We start from the raw sequence: 23,281 nt of genomic DNA on the forward strand, positions 1-23,281 counted from the left end.
AACCAAAAAAATAAAAGAAAAGCTGAGGACAAGTGTATGACAATTTCTTCTCTCTGCTGGTGGGAGTCAGTGCTCAGTGGTTGTTGCAGTCACTCATGGCAAAGCCAAATTGTGGTTCAAGTTCTTTCCTTTCAGAAGCAACAAATTAGCTCTCATTAGCCACAACATCGCTAATAGTCTCTGGGGGAAAATGATGAAAATTCTGACCTTCATCAGTGAATTTTCTATAGTAAATGAAAAAAATATATCACCATCCTCTCTACCTACTCTGACAATATTCTGGCCCCGCAGGCAGAATACGTTCCACTTTCCAGTTCTGCCTGGGATGTAATGAGTCTGCCCCTTCTTCAGAGCTGAGTCTTTCCAGTAACACTGATGGGTTCACAGCATCTACTTTACGTGTTTAGCTCTATATTTTTAACTTTGGAGCATAGTAATTCTGTACAGGCTCCTCTACAGATTGTTCAGATTAAGCACATGTAAGAAAAATGATGAAAAACATTCAACTTCAGTGATACTGAAGGAGCGTATACATTGTTGAAATTGTAGAGCTTGTAAACCTCTGGAGTTCAAATCTTATAACGTCTATATAAAAAAGCTGAGCTATATCTGACTTCATGTGTTTGATTTTCAATGAAAAATGCTTTTTTTTTTTTACTTGCCCCAATTTTGTACTGGTAGTGGACCTTAGCTGGTTGCTAGGTGTTCACCAAGCTGCTCTATCACTCCCTCTCCTCAATAGCACAGGGAAAGAAAATGCAATGGAAGAGCTCAGGAGTTGAGAAAAGGACAGGAAAACCACTTACCAGTTATAGTCATGGGCAAAAGAGAGTATTTTTTTGAAATTAATTTAATTTATTGTCAATAACAGAATAGGATACTGAGAAACACAAGAAAAATAAAAACAGCTTCCCACCACCCCCCTACTTCTTCACAGGCTCAGTTTTACTCTTGACTCTCCTACCTTTTCCCCCTGAGTGCTGCAAGGGGATGGGAAATGGGCTTTGTGGTCAGTTGTGCCTCTCCTTCCTCCTCTTGTTCTTCTCCTGCTCCAGTATGGGGTGTCTCCCACAGCACACAGTCTTTAATGAACTCCTTCAACATGGGTCTTTCTCACAGGCTGAAGTTCTTCAAGAAATGCTCCAGCAATGGGTTCTTTTCATCGGGTGCAGTCCATCAGGAGTGGATTGTTCCTATGAGGGTTCCTCTCTATGGGCTGCAGTTCCTGACACAGCTCCTGCCTGGAATCTACATAGGCTGAAAATTCTCCAGGGTATGTCCACCTGCTCAAGCATGGAGTCTTCCATGGACTGCAGTGTGGACATCTGCTCCACCACAGACCTCCACACCATGCTCTTCTCCTACTGCAGGGAAATCTCTACTATGGAAGGTGGAGTACCTCCTTCCCCTCATTCTTCACTGGCCTTGGTGTCTACAGGGTTGACACATAATCTTCCTCTTCTCTCCCAGCTGCTGCACAGCAGGTTTTACTCTTTCGTAAATATGTTATCATAGAGGCAACATCACGGTTGCTGATGGGCTCACTTTGGGCAGTGGCAGGTCCAGCTTGGAGCTGTCTGGGACTGGCTTTGTCAGATACAGAATCATAGAAGCATAGGAAGACTTGGGTTGGAAGGGACTTTAGAGATCATCTAGTTCCAACGCCCTTGCAATGGGTGGATGCCACCAACTAGACCAAGTTGCTCAAAGTCCTGTCCAACCTGGCCCGGAACACTTCCAGGGATGGGACATGCACAGTTTCTGTGGGCAGCCTGTTCCTGACATGGAGGCAGCTCCTAATGTCTTCTCCAAAGGGCATCCTTGCAGACCTGCACTATCAATACCTTGCTACACAAACCCAATACATAGAACTTACTTTCATACAATTACATCAGATGAGAAACTAAGATACAGTAGATCAGAATTAAGTCATAAACATTTTTATGACAAAGCTCCCAATTTTTAACCCTCGTTAAACCCCTGACATTTTATTTTGTGAAATTTTTTTTATGACTGTTAATGTCTTTAATGTCTATTTGCCATTTTTTACAGTCTAACTTGTGCAAATTTATTTCTCTGCCCATAATTTTAACTGCTAGTTATGTTGTCCAAACAGTGTGAAGCATAGAAGTTTTTTTAATAGATCTGCTGTTCAGTTTGTGAAAGTGATTGACCTGGTTACGAATGAGAAGCAGGAGATTGCTCTCTTGAAATAAGGTGTTATGAAATGACCATCTACAAGTTTTGGAAATACACATTTCCATTTAATTTTCTAATGATAATAAGAAATGAGCAAGAGAAACATTAATTAATTTCACAACTACACAAATGTTAAGTGGAGGATGGAGTGATTAAGTGTGGGAGGAATTGAGGGACATATAAATGAAGGGACTAAAATTATGCCACTCAGGGGCTAATGCCTCTTACATTTCCAGCTTATCTGATATCATAGTAATGTCATAATACAGTCACTGTAATTTCTTTGTATACTCAGTGTTTATTCTCCAGTCTCCTTTAAGTTCAATTACCTCTTTCCTCCTTTACATTGACATTGTTGTCTCCTCCATTTATGTCTTCTGTTTATGCTTGCACATGCACATGTCCCCTCTCTCTTTTTCTGAATTTTTTTTTTCATAATTACATTATTAATTGTGTCTGGTAATTTTTCATATTGTTCTAGGATGTTAAGCATACAACACTTTCCAGAAGAGAAAGCAGAACAATACAGCAAGAACCTTAAATCTGAAAGAAACAGGAACACAGTCAATCTTAAATAACTGGTTTTGAGTTATTCTCCAGTGAACTCCACCCTGCCTGTAACACCCAGGATCCATTACCCATTCACTAGAGAAACTGTCACACTGAGTCCTCATTAAGATGATTTTTGAAGGATTTTCTCTGCAGCAGTGTTGCTAAATATCTTAACTGCAGTGTAGTGTTGTGCTTGCTGCTCTTAGGCTTGCCCTGCTGATATGACCAAAAATCAGGCCTCCGTCTGGTGTTAGAAGTAAACAAGAAGTTGTTTTCTTTGATACAAATTACGTGAGAGAGATGGGGAAAGGATAAAATCCCTGACAGACTTCTCTGACAACTTGAGTGTCTAGAGCAGACAGTACATGCTGGGATTGCCTTTAACAGATGTACCCAAGCCAGGTTCACTCATCTTTTCCATGCGTCTGAAAAAAAATTGTGTGTATGATTGTCTTATCTGCCAAAATTGCTAAAGGTTTCCTGAGTAAAGAACCAATTGGAGTCCTATGCTCCACAGCATAGGGAGGTGAGCATAAATGTAATGGATCTAAAGCTTCTCTCTTTCCGGACTACAGCAGGAAATATGACAATACACTACAATTATACATAGAATCAGGAGTGCAAAATCATTGAATCTCTGCTCAAGTCTATATTTTGTCCTTCCTGCAGATAAAGACAGGTAGGAGTGCATGTACTTATAAATCTGTGCAGTACAATATGCTATATAAAGCTACATGTTTCTTAAATATTTTGTCATCTTTGCTTGTTCCTGGTCTGAGATTTACATGATTTTTTGGGTATGGTGTCATTGACTGGTAATTCTTAATTTCTGCTTTAAGCATAGTTACACTGGGTACTCTGTTAAAAGGGTGACACCTTTGTTCCAATTTTCACCTCTCCTATCCTTTCCCTTTTCATTTTTTTACTATGTATGTGGTGTTTTGTGTTGGAGAATGGGTAATGATTGTTTGAAGGCTGTGCTAAAAATCTTAGGAAAAAAGTTGCTATTTATTATTACCTTTGACTTCTGAAAAACAACTGTGATCAACACACATCCATGAAATAGAACTAAGGTTAAAGATTCAATCATTTTACCCATGAATAGCTGAAGCATTCATGTGATAGTTATTAATTAGGACTGAACCTAGACCTTCAGTTCAAAATTACAAGTTCAAATAATAGAATAAAAGCCCCTGTATCTGTAAGATAGTGGTATCCCATGGGGATCACACTTTCAAAGGATTCACATCAGGACTTCACAAACATCAATGTGTTACAAGGACATTCTGGCTTTAAATATGAAACAACAGCTTTTTTCTCTTTTGTCTGTATACATGTGTCTGTCTGTCTGTCTATGTCTGTGTGTTTGTGTGTGCCTTTGTGTTTGAGTTTCTTTTCACTAATCAATTAATTGGTTTTTCAGCCATATGAGGCTGTACTTGCCTTTTTTGATACTTTCAGAGTCTGCTAAGTCAGTATCTTTCATTTCACACTCCTGTGTGGTAGCTTGTCCCCCTGGATGCTTCTGCATGCCCTCTTGACTTACTGTTTCAGTTCTTGTTTCATCTCTCCCCAGAGAGTCTTGGATTCTTTTCCCTTTCTCAGTATTTTTGTACTCTTCACCTCTAGTCCCTGTGGCATTTGCTACATCTGATAAGGCATTATTTCCATTAAGCTATTATATGGGATTTGGAAATTCATCTTCACAAACCACACTAATGATGCTGAATGTTTAATGTTCTTTACACTGACAGCAGTTGGCTTCACTTTGTTTTCTATGAAAATAAATAAGAAAATATTAAGATAGAAAATAGGAAACTACAGCAGAATATTATCAGAAAAACACACAACCAGCTGAATTTTAGATCTGTATTCATGGTTTTGGAAAGATTAATTGAAAGGTGATTCTAGATATACTGTATATGTTGCTCATATGTATAGGAATTAGTTTCCCTCTCTTTAATTCTGAGTTCAGTAACAACCTTGTGACATACCTGTTTTCCTTGTTTTCCCTTACATATGCACTGAAATACTTCTTCAAAGCAGCAGCTAGTACTTATACAGCGCAGACCAACTATTGCACCCACAGCCTTGCGAAAAAAACATGTTAAATTTCATCATATTTCTGTCTTGCCTGTTTTCCAGATGTTTGTACTTTAGGTCAGGCTCAGTCCTTTATCTTAAATTATAAGACCCAAACCCATAAAACCTTGTCAGGCCGTAGTTGGAAATATTACCAATGGACACCGAGAATGCTTGCTTGGAAAGGGAAGGGCTTTGGTCCATCCCGTACAGAGAAGAACCTGGCCCTGATTCAATGGGATGTAGTAAATAAGAGCTCTTTATGCCTCTTGAAATAACCACATAAACAGGAGTGTTAGTCCTGGAAGCCTAATGAAAAAGCAGAGAAAGGGGAAGTTGATTCTGCTGGATGAAATCACAGGGCAAAGATTAGTCTGTAGAAAACTTTAGGTTACATACTTTTTACTTTGGACTAACCTTAGTCTGGCCACATGGTGTGTTTACGTGTTAGGGGAGGGCAAATTTTTGGGTTAGTTCGGAGTGCAAATTCTGAATTAGTTAAATCTGGAGGGAGTTTAATTTGTGAGCTCTGATACTGCTTCAAGGTGAGAAATAAGAGCATTAAATTAACAGGATCAGGAAATTGAGTTCAGAACTGCACTCCCAATCCAGATTAAAATGATAATGTAGATGTACCCTTAGACTCCTAAATAAGGTAGTGTGGGTTGTCAAACTGATGGCTAATTTCTGTCGGTTACAGTGCACATATTATGCATGAAGTATAGACAATCTGGATCTGAAGCTATGCCTTTATCTCTGCTTTGATACTGTGAAGCAGAATATAACTCTAATCCCAAAGGAAGCCTCACAGGAAATGAAATGTCAAGTCTCAATAATAAAAGTAAAAAAAAGTTTAATATGGATTATTTAAATTACAGTATTGCAAATAGGTTCCAGATCGTGAAAAATGGAACTGTAATTTGGCCAAGCAGACATCAATATCTGATGCTTATTCATCTGCCTGAAGAACTGAAGTTGGTGTTTTCAATCTTTTTAATAGTGAATAAAGATCTACCTCTCAAAGAACAGCAAGAGACACGGAGCAAGAGGTCAGTCATGTCAGAGAGTAAATTAACAAAAGTTAATTTGAATGGTAAGAAAATCTCTACTTTCTACTTTAGCTCTGGAAAGGGTACAAAACTTCAATTTTAGTTTTACTTTAATGTCACTCATTTGCTCAGTTCATAATTTTTAAGTGGTAAAGAATTAACTTCATGAAAGATTTTCTGGATTTGCCATTTTTTATTTGTATGGATGAGAAGGAGAATCTTGAGAACCCACATACAGATACCCACAAATGTGTCTCTCAACAGCTTTTTCCATGTCGTTAATTGTTGTAATCACATTTTCATATTTTTTCATATTTTATATTTTTTATACAGTTCTGCCCCGAAAGCTCTGGATTAGCAAAATTATATTAATCTGAGCAATTTAAATGGAACTAGAAGATCAATGAAATTAATTTTACAGTACATATGTATATACAAGTACAACACCTAGTACAGCAAAGCATGGGAATGCTACTAACTTGTCTTTTTACATAATTACTCTCCTGTAACTAGATTTCATCAGCATCAGAAACATAAGCACTGTAAAATTCAAGTGCATTGTGTATTATTATGCCCATATTTGACATAATCATAGTTTAGTTCTGGCTCCTGTGAGAAAGGGTTAGTCTATATTTGTAATGATTTCTTTTTTTTTTTCCTAGTTTGTTTACTCTTTACTGCTACTACAGGGGACATATTTGTCTTGTATGATTGATTTAGATGCTTGTCTGCTTGGACAGTAGACCTAATTAATATCTGACATCAAGGCAATTTACACTGTATAGAAAAAGCTGAACACAAATAGACTGTAGGTTATTGTTGAGGACAAGAACAATATATTTCCTGAGCCAGGGTTTAATGTCATGAAACAGAATTATAGTATACTGGCATTTTCCAGTTCTTTGCTTGAATTTTTATTCTACAGTCTCTGCTTTCTTTGCTGAACTCCCTACAGGAAGATAAAGTTAGGGTGTTCTTTGAGCAAAACATAAGATGGAAGATTTTTTAGTTTGAGTTAAGTAATAGCACTTGACTTTAGCTTAGATACGAATAATAATAATATTTAAAAGTGGAATCAGACAAAGAATTCTCTCAATTATAATAATACTACAGAATGTTGTCCAATTCATGGTGACTTACAGGCAAGTATTTAATTACAGTTAGGCACAGGTAAAGAAACAGTAAGCAAAATATTTTACATTATTTAAATATATATGACTCTCTGCCAGATGGAATCTCCTCCATTTAACTTTATATAAAGTTTAAATTAATTTTCCAGGCCAGAGACCACCTGGTTAATAATTGTTTGATGACCTTTTTAACCTTAACTCAAGGGACTATTTTCTGCTACTGTTTTGTAAGAAAAGAGTCTTTCTATGATCAAGGGTGGTAAAGGGCATAATTTCAAATACAAAGGCAGATTTTGTATCTAATTCTTGAATAAACTCTTTGCTATAATTTCCCATATCTAAAGATAGGCATAGCAATGTATCCACAATAGAAACATTTTGATTTTTTTTTCAATGATCAAATATTTAACATTTTAAATTACAAATAATTAAACATTTGCTAGATCTTTGTTAGTATTTATTTGTCTTTAATACCTTCATATTTTCAAATTATTATTTATGTATATCTGTATCCTGTGTGTAGAATGGTATGTCTAATCTCTAAGGAAACTACACTAAAAGAAGAATTGCATTATTATAGGTATAAATATGAGAAATTATGTCAACAACTATCAGTTTAGAATATGCAGTGTCACTAATAGGGTTCATAGAATTCACTAAAAATGTCATACTGAGAAAGTGACTCCTCCTGTTATGTAATTTCAACTGCAGTAAAATTAAAGCCTCTGACATTCTGTAGCTGTTTAACAGTATTCCATAAACCTATAAAAGTTTAAGATTAGAAAGGAAAGAGGATGCTATGCCAGTAACTGATTTTTATATTTGTTAACTGAATAAAAAATATTTCGGGGCCTGTGCAGAATTCATACTTTTACCTTCCTAATGAGATTGAAGTATTTTGTTTCATGAGAAATAATTTCATTTAATCTTTCCCCAAATCCATAAATATTAAAACTGATTTTCAAAATCTTGCAATGAAAAAACGAATTATTATATTTAAAAAGGACTGAAATTAAATTACTTAATTCTTTGTTGTGTGTGTCTATTTTGCTTTGTCTGTGCAGTTTTTGTAGATGTTGTGGTTTAACCCCAGATGGCAGCTCAGCCCCACACATCTGCTTGCTCACTGTCCATGGGGCAAAGAATTGGAAGGCCATAAGTGAAAAACACAGGTTGAGGTAAAGAAAAAGCTGTACACGCAAGCAAAGAAAAACAAGGCATTCAGTCATCACTTCCCATGGGCAGGCAGGTGTTAAGCTATCTCCAGGAAAGCAAGGCTCCATCATGCCTAACAGTGGCTTGGGAAGACAAATGCCATCACTCCAAACTTCCCTCGTTTCCTTCCTTCCTTCTCCTCCCCCCAGCTTTATATGCTAAGTATGATGTCATAGTCAAATATCCTGTCTTTGTCCCCACCTAACTTCCTGTATATCTCTGGCCTCCTCTCTGCTAGAGTGGGGTGAGGAACAGAAAAGGCCTTGACTCTTGTGCAAGCTCACCAGTAACTAAAATACCCCTGTATTACCAACACTGTTTGCAGCACATGTCCAATGCAGCCCCACACCAGCTACTACGAAGAAAATTAACTACCCCAGCCCAAATCATTACACTCATTTTTCACTGTGCTCAAGTCATTGTGACAGTCCTTACATTCATGCCTTTCTCCCATCCTGATCTGTCCAGGGTACACAAAGCACTTAAAACCAGTTTGTGTCATTGGATCTGTGGCCTTGTCACTATGTTCCGAGAATTTTCAGCAACTGAAGTGACTGATAGAATACAATAAACTCCAGATTTTTTCTACTGCTGCATTAGAAGGCCATGGATAACCTTAACTTACAGACAACCTCTGTGATGTGGTGGGGGCAGGTGCTCAATGGGCAACCCCTCCCCGCTCTCTCAATGGTGCATTTCAGGTATACAGCATCTTCTGTGCCTCTAGAATTTATCTGGCAATTTTTGTGCTATCATGTTCCTTGTCAGTGATAGTAAAACCTGTCTTGCCTATAGAGGATTTCCTAATGAAGTACAGAAGGCAATACAAGTAAAGCTTCTGTGCACTGGTGATCGTTCAATAAATCACACTCATAAAAGGCAAGGAGGTAGCTCGATTTAAAAGCAGAGAATTCAAGACTTTTATTCTGCTCTCACTAATGCAGTAATTCTGTGCGCATACAAAGGTCCCATGATGTTTCAAGCTGTTAATTTAATGCTGCCATTTAATGAGTAATGTAATGGTATTGTACAAAACAATGTAAATTTTGCCAGTGTCAGACAAATTGCTTCAGGTCGATATGGTTTACACATACCAGACTTTATGAAATTCTCTTTTTCTCCCCATCCTTGCTATATTTATACATAGATTATTTCCTATATTGTGCTTTTTGTGATTTTTAGAGAAGATGTTTTTTGTGTTGCTTTCTTCACTCCAAACTGCTTCATAGAAATATCTCAAAACAAACTGCAAAATGCTCCTCCTGATGTCCTATGTATGGAGGCAGAGGTCTTAAAATTCCTGGCAGGATTTTTAAACTTATGGAAACACATTTACAATACATCAGCTGAGGACTAGCTATGGCATTCCTATCTTTCAGTGAAATTGAAAGTATTTTCTGATGGAGTATTCTGCACAGTGTAAACAAAGCATAGTGCAGGGATGCCACAATAATTTTTCCTTCTGTCAATTCCATAGCAGTCTGCTCTGACAGATGTGCAGGTTTTAATTTTTTCTTTGGTCTTTCATGCCCATTATAAGTGAAGAGGAAGGATTACTAATTGCACTGAAGTGTGATGAAAAGACTTTAGAAACAACAATTTCATTTTATTTCTTGTAAGAAAAATAAATTGAAGTCCAAAATTAGTAGAACAACATTGGTCCTGACAGGAGATTGTTCTTGAAGAGTAATTCTTACAAGTGCACTTTGGATCCCAAAACTTCTATCCTTACATTTTTCCTGAAAGACAAATAATAATGAAATATTTTTTTATATGCTATGTATTTTCCATTGTTACACAATCTGTTGCTTCAGAAAACCTGTACAGGACTCCAGTCTACTGTTAGCAGAATCAGAGAACCTGTGAGTAAAGATCTTGGGATTTGGACTGCAGTGTAAAAGAAACCTTGCAGCTCTGTGCATTTCAGCTGAAGGAAATGTTTTGAAGAGCACAGCTTACCTTTGGGTATATTGGTACCATTTAGCTGCTAGGTTGTCTTGGGCCTGCTGCAAAATTGCTCTTTTCAGAGCTTGGGAGAGGACAGAGGGATTTAGAGAACAAATGGGTAGTATAGGCTGCTTTGTATCAGCTTTAGTGCATTTTTATATGCTGTACACTATGAGAAGAGCAATGGCTGTCATCTTTGCTTATGACAACTCTTCCCCAAAATAAAATGACTAGAGGACACCAGCACGCTGTGGAATAGCACAGTCCTAACATTTACCCTGCTGGGTTTAGTTTGTCCGTGTGGTTTGTCTGAGCTCTTGTTTTCCCTGGCAGATTCAGGCAGCCAGTTTTTCAAGAGGGAAATTTTCCTTTACAGTGATTTCTGTGAGCCTTCAGGAATCACTCTTTTACTTAGTTTACTCATCAAAACAAGTGCTCATAGGAGCTACTTTGATGAGTAATCCTCACTGCCTGTTGGCATGCCAGGTCCCAGGAAAACATGTAAAGGATCCAGAGAAGAGATTTCAAGTATTTTAATTTAATTCAAGACTTCCAGGTTGCTAGGAGCAGAAAGAAAAGGATATTTCTGAACATACTTTAAAGTCTTTTTTTTTTTTCTGACTTGAGGAAAACATTTTTTCTGCTTAACAACAGTGGAACATGTAGGAAGTTGGAGTCTCTCTTGCTGATGTTGGCAAACTCATCCTTCTAAAGCTTAGCATTCCTGGGCTGCCTTTTGAGTGTGTGCCACATCAGTATCACCTCTTGATTGGCAAAACTTGTTTAGTTGAAATGCTTTCTTTAACAAAAAGGAACTTGTATTCCAGCAGTGGCCTAACATGTAGCTGTTTGCAGGTGATGATATAGAAAGGTTGAGAATTCTTTGAGATTATTCTCATACATGAGAAAATCTGATAGTTAAACAAAATTCAAGGTGTTTAAACTCATTTGATCTAATGCCATCTACCCCTTACCACTGAGCTTGTGTATGCACATACACACATACATATATATTTTGCTCATTTATTTAGATTCAAAGTTACTTTTTTGCAGACTTATCTCTTGCAGAGTGGTGTTCTAGTTCTGATAACACTTGAAATAAATGAAGGCTGTTCCCTTAGCAACTGCCAGCTGAATAACCTTAAACTGCAGTGGGAATAAATAGAGTAACTAATATTTGCTGAATATCTGGGGTTTGTGAAATAGTCCTTTTCATAAATCTAGCAACTGGGCTTCTGTTGAATAAAGAGTGGGTTTTAAAATGATGTGTTATTATTTTGATGTGCACTGCAATTTGTTTACTTGTATTGGGATGTCCTGCCGCTTTGCAGCTGAGTATACTGAGAAAAATTCTGAAAGCCAATTCAATTATTTTCTTGTTTACTTGTGATTTATGATTGTTTTTAAGCAGATCCTTATACCTGAAGCCATTCACTTTAGACATACCTGTTTATGTTACACTGATGCACTAGCTTTATTTTCTTTCCTCACTTTCTGTTAATTTACATGAAAATCGTATTTACATAGTTTAGAGGCCAGATCTAAAAGAAAACACCTCCATATTTTGAAACATGGTAGTTGGGACTGTGAACTTGTTTGATTTCCAAGCTCTTTGGACATGTAGTGAACCTTACTCTGTTGTTCTCACAATGGCCATGTAAAATGAAACCTCAGGTTTGATTGCTCTTTGACACTTGTGTAACAAAAATAAATAATTATGAAACAGATCAGTTTAAGGGAGAGGTTCCCTCTGACTTGCAGACTTCTGTCAGCTGGATGTCGCTTGGCTTTCTGTCTCCTGGAAGGGCAAGACAAAGTCTGTATGTTGCTGCATTCTAGTTAAACATGGCCAAGGCAATGTTCCTCTGTTAAAAAATCCTGGTATATTCTGACTGGAGAGAAAAAATTATGATCAAAACATCATGATTAAATGCAGGAACTGCCACTAATTAATTTTTAACATTAAACAATTTTTATAACATAGGAGGGAGCTACAAAATGCTTAAAAAACCATGGAACTTCCTGGGGAATCTTTCTGAGATAGTTGAAAGACTGCTGAAAGGGCAATGGCAGTACTACTGCGCTATAAAACTCATGCCTGTAGTTATTATACATCAGTATGTCACATTCCCTGGGAATAGAATATTAAGAAAAATATAGCATGCTGATACCTTAGAGTGATAGAAGTTTTTATATACCAAGATGCTCTGGTTTTTTTCTTCTGGAAACAAGTAAGAAATATGACATTAGAACAGAGATGATGAAGTTACCTGTGCTCTAGTTCTTGCAGAATTTCAGTCCCTGTTTCAGGAAATCCTCAGAGGATATCTGCTATAACCAATGAATTCTGCTGCTGTGGTAGAAATGTTTGATTGGTTTTGTGGTTTTTTTGGGTTTTTGTTTTTTTTTTCTGTGTGAGAAAGAGAGCTGCTCACTGCTATTTTTCCTCAGAAGTCTTGGATTACTTTTTTAATACAAATATATATATATGTATATATACATATATATGTATATATATATGCACACAGTTGACCTGTGTAATTAATCTTCTTGAAGATAAAGACCGAAAACATTAAAGTGAACCTGAGATTCCTGGGAAACCTAGTATGGAAGTGTAAGAACAATTCAGATGTGTTCCTCAAAGGGTAGAGGCTTTCATGCCTATTTATATTGCTTTATTGCAGTCCAGGTGGAACATTACAAAGCTGGAAACCAGAGATTCACAGTCAGCTTTGAATGGAAATTGCTCTGTGAGAGGCTATCTCCTGGAAAAGAAAGCTAATATTCTGATGGGTCCAGATTTCCTCAAGTGATATTAAATTGGGAGTTTCACAACAATAAGTTTCAGCATTATGGTGCTGGTGGGTCTGAGTTACATAAAAGGAATGCAATCAAAAGCTGTTTTATAGAAACAGATATAAGGCAGCTAATTTATTACACTATGAAAAATCTTTATCTTAATTAGGCTGCAAACCTCAACTTTAGTTAGAATAATTTTCAGTTATTAAGTGAAAAAGCAGAGAACATTTGTTTGAATGCCAAAATTTAAAAGCAGAGTAATAGCATCTTTAGTAAAGTGCTATTGCTGAATATCAACTGTACTAACCATGTTCTTAACAATCATCTGCACCACTGATCATTAACTTCACAATAAACAACAGTGCGATTTATTTAATGAACCTGCAGGTAATTGTTGTTTCCTTTACTAATTACATCAGGGAAATGAGACCTGTTAGCACTGAAATGGCTTGAAATGCTGAAGGGTAAAATGCCTAGCTATTTTTCTCCTACTTTCTGTCCAGAGATAATATTTTTGTTACTCCCTTGCTGTTCTAATTAGTGAGAAACCTCTTTTTCATCCCTTAAATGGTGAACCTTGGACACATCATATGCTTCAGTATTTTGGGAAATTCCCCAATTAATTAACACATACTGCTTATAAAAACTAGAACTTCTACTCTGTTTACATGTTAAAATTGTATTGGAAAACATTTAAAGTCAGTCATAAATGCTGAAACAGTGAAAGCTGTATTTTCAGAAGCTCTGCCTAGTGCAGTACAGCTCTGCTGCTCCTGTGGGTGAGGCAGGTCTATGGTGAGACCTGCTAGGCTTCTCTCACCTCACAGCTCTGCACATGGAAATAGGGCTTTTGCAGCTTTTTTTGGCTGACACCGATTACAGGTTGTCATAACAGATGAGAATACCATGTCCATTCAGTCTTAATTTTCTGTGAAGAAAAGAATTTTCTGCATAGAAACCTTAATTTCCGGTGGTACCTGAGTATCTAGTGGTAGGCTTTTAAGCAAGCTTATTCTCTCTGGTAGAGCGTCCATGAGACAGCAATAGATCTGGTGTTTATTCTTGCTGTTAGAAATGTGTATCTTGCATCCTGTTCCTAATTTGATTTTGTTTAACTTCAGTTTACAACCACTGAATCTCTTTATGTTCTTGCCTGTTTATCTAACATCACAAATTGCATTTCCTCTCAGGTCCCCTTGTACTTAGCCTACTACAATGTCAGTGAGGATAAAACCAAATTTTTACCTCATCCTTGTTTAGCATAAGTTACTAAGAGGATGTACTCTTCTGTTCTAGTGGCTATACCAAAAACTTGTTAGGTCAAAGAGAAATGACCTTATTGCCAGGCAGCAGGAATGATTGTGAGTTGAAATGCTTGGAATATCTGGGATATCAGTTTCAGTTCATCTTATCACAAATACTTGATTTAATACATTGTTGACTATTGACCTAACATCAGGGCTTAATTCTTCCTATCTGAACTATTAGCACTGAGAGTCATGCAACAATAGTTTAATTCCCTTGTAAAAATATCTCACGGTTAGTACAATTTATGCAGAGCAAATGCTAACTTTTTATGTCTACATGATCAGAAGGGAAAAAAGTCTGTGCAAAAATTAGATCTCCTCATGATTTTAATTTGTTAACTTCACAATGATGAGGAAGTTCACAAGCAAAGGCCAGAAGCACAAGAATCAGAATGTGTATTTGAAAGGAAGGAAAATCAATGGAATAAATTTCCAGAAGGTTTCCATCTGTATCAAGGCAAATGGCAGGATCCTACTTTCTGGGAAGAATCTCATTATAAAGTCTACATTCCCTGATATCATGGTACTATAACTCCAAAGCAGAGAGGAAGAGCAGAAGTCATCTTCTCAAGGCAGAGTTTAATTATGCAGGAAGCAATCTACCACATAATGAGGACCACATCTTGGAAGAAGTACACTGAACACAAAGGTTTTAGCAACCTGCTGCCTGTAGCATGATTGAAACAGAACAAGCTTCTTTTTCTATTGCCTTAGAGTTTTTTTATTTTTTTAATTTTTGTAGATTTTAGAAGTAGCTGTATTTATTATATCCCTCACCCTTTAGCACAGTAGTTACATATACCCAACTCTATTACCCCATTCCATATCAATTCCCCCTAAATTCCAGTAGTCTCTTTTCAAGGTAGACCTTCATTCTGTTTAAGAACATCTGCACCCTGGCCTGGACAACAAGATATCACCCAGGAAAAGCAAGCTTCAAACCCAGAACTTCAGAAAGCCTCCAAGGACTGTACCTGCTCTGAGGAAGATGAAGATGAGGAAGAGGGGGTCCCAAACTCCCTCAGACTCAATTCCTGAGGGGCAGGTCGGGGGGCAGAATGGGGCAAAAACTGGAGGGTGGATGAACAGGGATTGGATGGACATCATTATAAAAATTGTAACACCTGGGTCAGGGGGTGCACGTGTGGTTTGTATTCCCAAAGCCTGAGAGGCTTCATTAAAACCTTCCCTTATTTTACCTCCCACTTAATTTGCCCTGGAGTTTTTTTCCTCCCTAGGTCTTTTAGGCAACACCACATTGGTGGTAATGTTGATGTGGAAGAACAGAATGGTTTTGATGTTCTCTCACAATTTATAAAGATTTTAAGTTGAATGAAAAGTGCATCTGTTATTATTTGTCCCCTGTTCTCTTTCCACACCCTGAACAAACAACCATTTTAATTGAGTTGTTGGTTCTCAGAGCTCCTGCTGAAGCCAATGCTCAGTCACTACTCGCACCTTGCCTTGGTGTAAAACTGCTACAATTTTCAGATGATTTTTTAAGGACTATAATACATCTTTCCATTTCATTATATCAGCTGTCTGGAAAGTAATTTAACTTTAAAATAGGATCAGTACTGACTCTAGTTTACTTTGAGCTGTGAATTGACTTAACTGTAAGTTTTAAAGAGCGATGTTTTCAAAAAAAACCTTGGCTTTGTACTAAATTGAACTATTTGGTTTTTTAAGTAATTGCAGCAAAAATTAAATAAAATATTTGAATAAGCATAAAGCTATGGAATTAAAAAAATGGACCTATGTCTGTACATCTAAATTAAACAGCATGAGACTGGTAGGACTCATTTCAAGGCATCTAAGATCTAATGAGCATTAGGTTCTGATGTGAATATTAAAAAGTCAGCAATGCTTGTGGGAAAGAATAAGTGTACTTTGTGCTTTCAATCAAAAACTCTCAATCTGCATTACAAATAAATACTTCATTTTTTTGCTAAAAGGATGCCCAGAAATCTATGTCTATTTTCAAGAAGACCATTATTTATTCATTTAATATTGTCTCTGGGATTCCTAAGAATAGACTGTGATCCCAATATCTTAGAGTCTTACAAAGTAAAATGCTGTCTTTTACACAGACTATGTTATAGTCATATTTGGCTAGTTCACTGACAAGTTGCTATTCCCCCCCCGATTTTCATGACAGAGTTCTAGAGAAATATTTTTACATTCTGCTGTGAGTACCTGAAAGTATTTTCTTCTCCAGTCCTCCATTTTTGTGTCTGTTCTTGTGGGGAATATAAGAGTTCATCTTTTTCTGGGAAACAACTGAAGATAAACTTGTCTGACTTGGCCAACATTGAGATGGTCACTTCACTCAAAAAGAAGAAATAATTTAATATTCCTATGATATTCATTTAGAAATAGAGAGCTATACCAACCAAGGACATGCCAGGATGAATTTCTTGTAATTTTTTCATAAATTTACAGTCTCATGTGTATATATAGAATAATATAATTTCTATACTCTGTGCCTTCTCCATGTGCCACCAGATTTTGATGTTACACAAAGCTACATGTTCAAAGGAACACTGCAAAAGTACAAAAAGAAGAGGAAATAAATCTGCGTGCAGTAAATTTCCAGGCTTCTACCTTAATCAGAATAATTTTTAACTCATCACCACTGATAATGCCCTTCACTCTCTTAAACCTCCCAGCAATAAAACAAAGCAGTAGAACTTGAATTATTAGCAAAGAAGAGGAATTCTTTTTTAAATGCAAATAAACTTTACCATGTTATGTAAAACCAGAAAATATTCAGTATATGCCTGAAACCTGTTTGCTGTTACCTATGAATCAGAAGCCTTTTCATCCAATTAAAGGATATATAGTTAGGATCTTAACAAGGTCCACGTGAAAGATGGTCGAAGTAAAAGATATAATTTAAAATTTTCTTCTGTGTGAAAAATCATCTCTGCCTAAGATAGGGTCATTATTATTCAGAATTGAGCCTTACTTGAAAACTTTACAAAGCTCACTGACATTTCCTTTGAAGTAGAACTATTTTTCAAGTTAATAACACAATGCAGCGATACACAGATCACATCTTATTTTACATATCTTTTTGACTAATTCACTTTTCTGCTACAATTGTCTCCCTATACCTTCAGTGCACACAAATGGTATTCTTATAAATGATGCTGAGAATATCACTTTGTAAATTTTGTCACATTCAGCAAAATCATTATTAATTTGCAAAGATTATACCATTAAAAACATACTTTCATGGATTGAAAAGGTTATGAAAATTAAATGTCACACACTATGATTTTACTTTTGCCTTAAAGATCTTAGGCATTTGCACAGTGCTCTAGAATGGTAGCAGAAAAGAGAACAGTCTTTCTTTTTGATAGGTTTCATTCAGGTACCAGAGTTTCACATTTCATGCAGCATGTTATGTCTGGAAAATCACTTGCTAAAAGGTCACCATCTATCCTCGTCACTTCTTGCTTAATTAGGCACTGTAATATCAGGCATTAAGCAATGTGGTTTTAAAGGAATTCAAGGAAAAATAAGAAACCGTCATGGCAATGTCAAGTGATATATAGGTACATGAGACACAGGTACACGCCTGCATATGTGCTTGACAACCAATGTGAATTGTAGATACAACCACTACATCACAGAAAAAGAAGTTTCAAACTCCTACTTTGCTGCTGTAGTATACGTGGGAAACCTTGGGCTGAAATTAAAGACACTAAAACACTGAAAGGAAAACACCTTTTAGCTAGAGTATGTCCAGCTTAACTGGAAAATATGATAGAAAATATGACCAGTTTGAACTTAAGTACCAGAGAGAAGCATCAGTCTGAAGGTGTGAGACATGCAGATATTATTAGTGTGTATGGGAGAAAAAAAATTATTTCAGTTTATGTGTCAGTCAATGAGTGTCATAAAAGCTACAGGTTAAGAAAACAAAGGACAAAAGAGGTCACAAGCATTCAGACTCTATTCTGTAACCTTACTTTGGAAAATTTGTTTGACCTGAAATATTCCTAGTTATTCCAAAAACTGCAGAGAATATTTTTGAAGACCTTGAAGAGAGATGTGCAGAGAGATGGTCTTTTTTTTTGGTTTTTTTTTTTTTTTTTTTTTTTTTTAGTGGAAAATGTAATGCCTTGTATTTTGGAGGGCTCTTTTATTCTTTTTCAAATCTGTTGGGTTTCATAAATTTCTGCGTGTGAGCATCAGACTGTCCTTTTTATGTAATGTTGCAATAGAGTTTATTTATTTTTTAATTTGATTTCAGATGTTTTCTGGCATGGGAAGACCACCTTCTGTTATGTTGCCTTTTTCATGGCTTTGCTCTCTGTACTTTACTTTCCCCTTTAAGGTAACTATCTCACCGGAGGATTCCTCCATTCACCAGGTATGATTATTTCTTTTCCATCTCTGCTTCTGCTGTGTTCCTTACAAACATTCAAATAAAAAATATCATTTAGGTGAATGAGTAAAACTGAAAAAAAAAATCAGTGGCTGCTTTTTACTGTCTTGGACACTTTTCTAAATGTTGCTTAAGTGAGGAGTAGTGTAACACATCTCTCTTTTGCATGTATGCATAATGTAAACATGAATATATTTAGGCTGCACATGGGCTATGCAGAGACATTCTGAGTGGATGGTCAGGGATGCTACTGTTCAAGCAACACATCAGAAGTTATTTCCCAGAGTTGTGATGAAAGTAAAACCTTCCAAGGCAATATGAATTATGAAAACTGAACCCTTCAAAACAGGTTCAATATTCACAAGCCTTTGAAGCCCACCTCCACAGTGTGCTTTGGAGTGGGGTGGGCATTTTTCTTCCCAAAGCAGGTCATGCAAGGCTGTGCAGGAACAGTTCAGCAAATAGAAGCACTGTTCCTCAGCAGTTGCTCAGGTTGGTGCTGGTGTTGAGGATCAGAAGGAAGGTCAGGATTATGTCTTCAGTCAGTTCAGAATTACTGGTGGGTGAGTTGTCTTCACCCTTCAGGCATGAAAGAGACCACGAAGAGAGGGAACCTTTTATTGGACTCTCCTTCCCATGATGAACAGTTTGGAGTGAGATCTAAAATTATGTACATTGGAAGAGTGGAGGTTTTTAAGTTTCTTATATTATACCTTCATACATTCATTTCTCACTCTTGTTTGTATCATATCTATGATTAGTTAGATCCCAGTTTCATATCTATATTCCTTGAACTGACAATTTGCATTTATATTTAAATGATGCTATGGAGATACCCCAGATTTTGAAAATACTGAGTGCAATTTTTTTTTATATACTGTGTTTCCTGGGAATGATAGCTCAGTGCCTGTCCTTAGGATCTCAAGGAACAGTTCAAACCTTTTTCTTTTATCCCTTCTGTAGCCTGAGAGGTTATTTCCCTCCCTCTTGGTTTTCGCCATGCCTCCTTTAAATTTACAGGGCAAGTTGAACATATGAGTTGCTTGTTTTTCCTAATTAGTTACTTTAAAATTTTCATATTATGTTGCAGAATTGAAATAGAATTTATTTACAACTCAACCCTTTCAGGTTGAAGTGAACCCATACATTTTCAACATGGAAGAAACACTCAATGCAGCTCTATTGACTCAATCTGAGGCGATAATACAAGATCCTGCAGTCCAGAAGGACCTTTGCCAAGAGTTTAGTCAATTCTGTGACAGGCATGGCAACCTCTTGCAAAGCCTTCCAGATTCATTTTGTATCTGAAGGGGATTTTGTTTGATATTGAACAAGGTAATATGTTAAAAATATGGAACAATGTACTAAAGCACATCCTAATTGGAACTTCAGTAACTAAAAAGAGTAACTGAATTGCCAGTTGTTCAAATGTAGATATTCTCTTCTCTGTTAGCAGCATTTCAGTTTACCTCAAGTGTATTCAAAATGTCATCTATTATTTTTTAATCCAGGGGAACATCTGATGGATCTAATTTCTGGATGTCTCTACAGCCTAGATATTTGGAGTTCAGTGGCTCTAAAAGCTTCCAGAGTAGAGCATACAACCTCTGAAATCACTAGGTTGCTTAAGTGTAATCAGCACAGCTTTCCTGAGGTTAGTATAGCTCAGCTATAACGCTTGGAGCATCTGGGACAACTAAAAATATTTTTTTAATGGAATGAACCAAACATACATTTTATGTGAAAACACCCACAACAGTTTGAAAAATATGATTCACATTAAAATTTAAAATAAAAATGTCAGTCATCAGATCTAGAAAGATGTCTTCCTATTTAAATCAGCTGCACGTCCAATGTAAAGTGCACAAAGGCTTGTATCCATCCCTAAAAAGTGCTAGTGGAGCTGAATGCCAAATAGCTTTCCATGAGGCATGGTATGCTAATCACCATGGCAATCAGCTATTTATCATTCTTTCAGACATGTATTTTCCATTTACACTAAGAGGGTGGTTGATTGGATTTTGTTCATTAAATGGGCAGAGTCAAAACTAGTCTTATAAACTGCTGTTCAAGTTAATTAGTGAGTATGGATGTACTCAGAAGCAGAAAACTAAGATTTAAAATTATAACCTACATCAATCAGGCATCTTTACTATATTATACCCAAATCATTCTACTTAGTGTATTTTCTATGAAAGATAAAATAAAAATGCTGCATTTTTATTTCCCCTGATCTCTCATGGTCTGGTAGTAAATGTGATGTTGTAACTCATAATGGAGTAGGAAGAGATATTTGCTTTTTCTTTGTTGCCTTACCTGAAACTCTCCCAGATTTAAGCTTAAGAAATGGTGCAAGGATAGGAAGATACTTAGTAGAGTTTTGAGTTCATTTTTTGGCAGTCTTAAATTGATTAGTTATTAGCAGGTAACAGATGACATGCAAGCACCGCAATGAGGATATAACCTAAACATTAATCATCAGAATAATAGCAATAAAGACTTAAAGGTAATCACTGGTGGAAATGCTAGACTGTGATTATAGAAACCCAGTTTCAGCTCCTACATTTTAGGTCTAAGTGGGAGGAGTGCTTTCATCATCCGGGGTATGTTCAGGAGTTTCCCATGCATACTTGTGAGTGTCCCTTTGTAAAAAAGAAGCAGAAGCATTTTTTTTTCTTGCTGCAAATGATTTAAAGATCCCGCTGAGGATTTCAAAGATCTCAAACACCTTTTCTTTCTACCTTGTATCATAACTGGGAGTAGATTTGATTGCTCTAGCCCTGCGGATAGGGACTGTTCTGAAATAGCATCTTTTCAGTGTTGGAGCTTTCTATCTGAATAGTTCAGTATTCATTGGACAGATAAAGTACGATCTTCAATTTGAATTAAAGCACAGTTTCCAAACAGGAAGAGGAGGAGGTTTGAGAGTAATTCTTTTACAGGCCTTTTTAGTGCTTTGTCTATTGCAAGGGAGAGAAACAACAGGAGACAAAAAGTTGAGACATGATGGCTTCTTATCTGTTGCCCACCTGTCACCAAACTGAGGAGCCCTAGTCCTTTTAACTTCTCCCCAAGTGGCAGATGTTCTAGCCAACAACCCTTGATCACTTCAGTTGTCTGTCTCTTTGCTATTTCTTTTAAGACTTTTTAGAGCTGTAGAGACCTCAAGTGCAGACAGTACCAGTATTGTGATAAAATCAAAGTTTTGTCTTGCATAAAAGGGCTTTTTTTAATCTTGCTCTCATAATCTGGATGGAACACAGTTTCATTTTGGGTTTGTTTCATTTCCTGGCCTATACAAGCAGACCTACTGGGTTTTGGGGCTTTTCCCCCATGTTTTTTACACCTTATTTAGATACAGTATCTTAACAGCTGTACTCTTTGAGTAGAAGTAAGAAAGGGTTCAGCAGCCATTTAAGAAAAGAAATGCCTCATCATCTCATTGTAGTTTATGAAGGTAAATATTTTCTTAGTGGAGGGAAGAACTGTGGAAGTAGCTATGTCTTGAGCGAAGAGTATGTTTGTCAATGTGCTGTTACACCAAGGTTTAAGGTGCTGCATATCCTGTGCTGAAGGACTTTCAGTGTGGTAGTTCTTAGTACATCAGAAACTTTCACGAAATGTTTGGGTCTAATAAAAAATTATCAAAAAGGAAGGACTACCATTCTGCAAAGCAAACTCGCAGAGATCCAGCAATATTCAAGTAATTTATGCTCTAGAAATCTGACAAAACTTTTGCCACTGCAAGCTAGTTTCTCATGCCGCAATAATACATTCAGTCAGCAAACTGCCAGCTTTACCTCCCGCATTAAAAGGCCAAAGCTTTTGTGAAGAGCATTAAAGACTGGTATTTCCTATTGTGGGTACCATGAGCACTCAAGAAAATTTTTTATGAAAAATTGTATTGAGAAAATTCCTTTCACTTCCCATTCAAAAGTTGTGGGATTAGCTACTGTTCTCTTTAGAGAGTCAGAAAGTGTTGACAGATAACAACACAGTGGGAACCCAGTTTAGTGCTTTGGATAATCTAATGCAGCCGTTCTCAGATGGGTAAAAATGCTTCCTAATTTATGTATTTGGAAGGTAAAAGACTTACCCTCTCAGATGGCTTGTTGTAAGGCAAACCCTGCTAGGTCAGGAGGCAGGGTTAACTTCAGGTCATCCTTGTGGGATACTGTGCCCATGGATTTCCTCTTCCTTCTGTGTCTCCTCCCCTCTCCCCCTGCCCTCTCTGTACACACAGGTACCCTTTTGAAGACAGGAAAGGGGGAGGAAGAAGGGGCTGCCTGGGAAGTTGTAGGGCACTATGAAGTGTTTCTTTTTCTTTCATGCAACAGGAGCAAAAGAGACATTCACTGTACTGTGGGTAATTTGGTTTTACTAATGGGACTTGAAATAAATGAAGTATAACCAGAAAACATCAACAATTTTCTTCTGAGTCTTCTCCATGTTAGAAAAGAACTAATACCAGCTTGCATGTTACTTCTACTGATCATGTGGCTGCCCATGTACTACAATACAGTGATCAGGGGACCCCTGGTGGTCTAGTGGTTAGGATGCAGCACTCTCACTGCTGCAGCCCAGGTTCGATTCCTGGTCAGGGAA

General features: G+C 36.9%; 1 non-coding gene across 1 annotated transcript; it reads left to right on the forward strand.

Annotated features, from left to right (window-relative positions):
• The first annotated feature begins 23,209 nt into the window (after positions 1–23,209).
• TRNAE-CUC lies at positions 23,210–23,281 on the forward strand. The gene has a single exon. It is a non-coding gene; the product is annotated as a tRNA-Glu (tRNA).

This window comes from Corapipo altera, unplaced genomic scaffold (assembly GCF_003945725.1).
Source record: "Corapipo altera isolate COAL_440 unplaced genomic scaffold, ASM394572v1 0, whole genome shotgun sequence".
NCBI lineage: Eukaryota > Metazoa > Chordata > Aves > Passeriformes > Pipridae > Corapipo > Corapipo altera.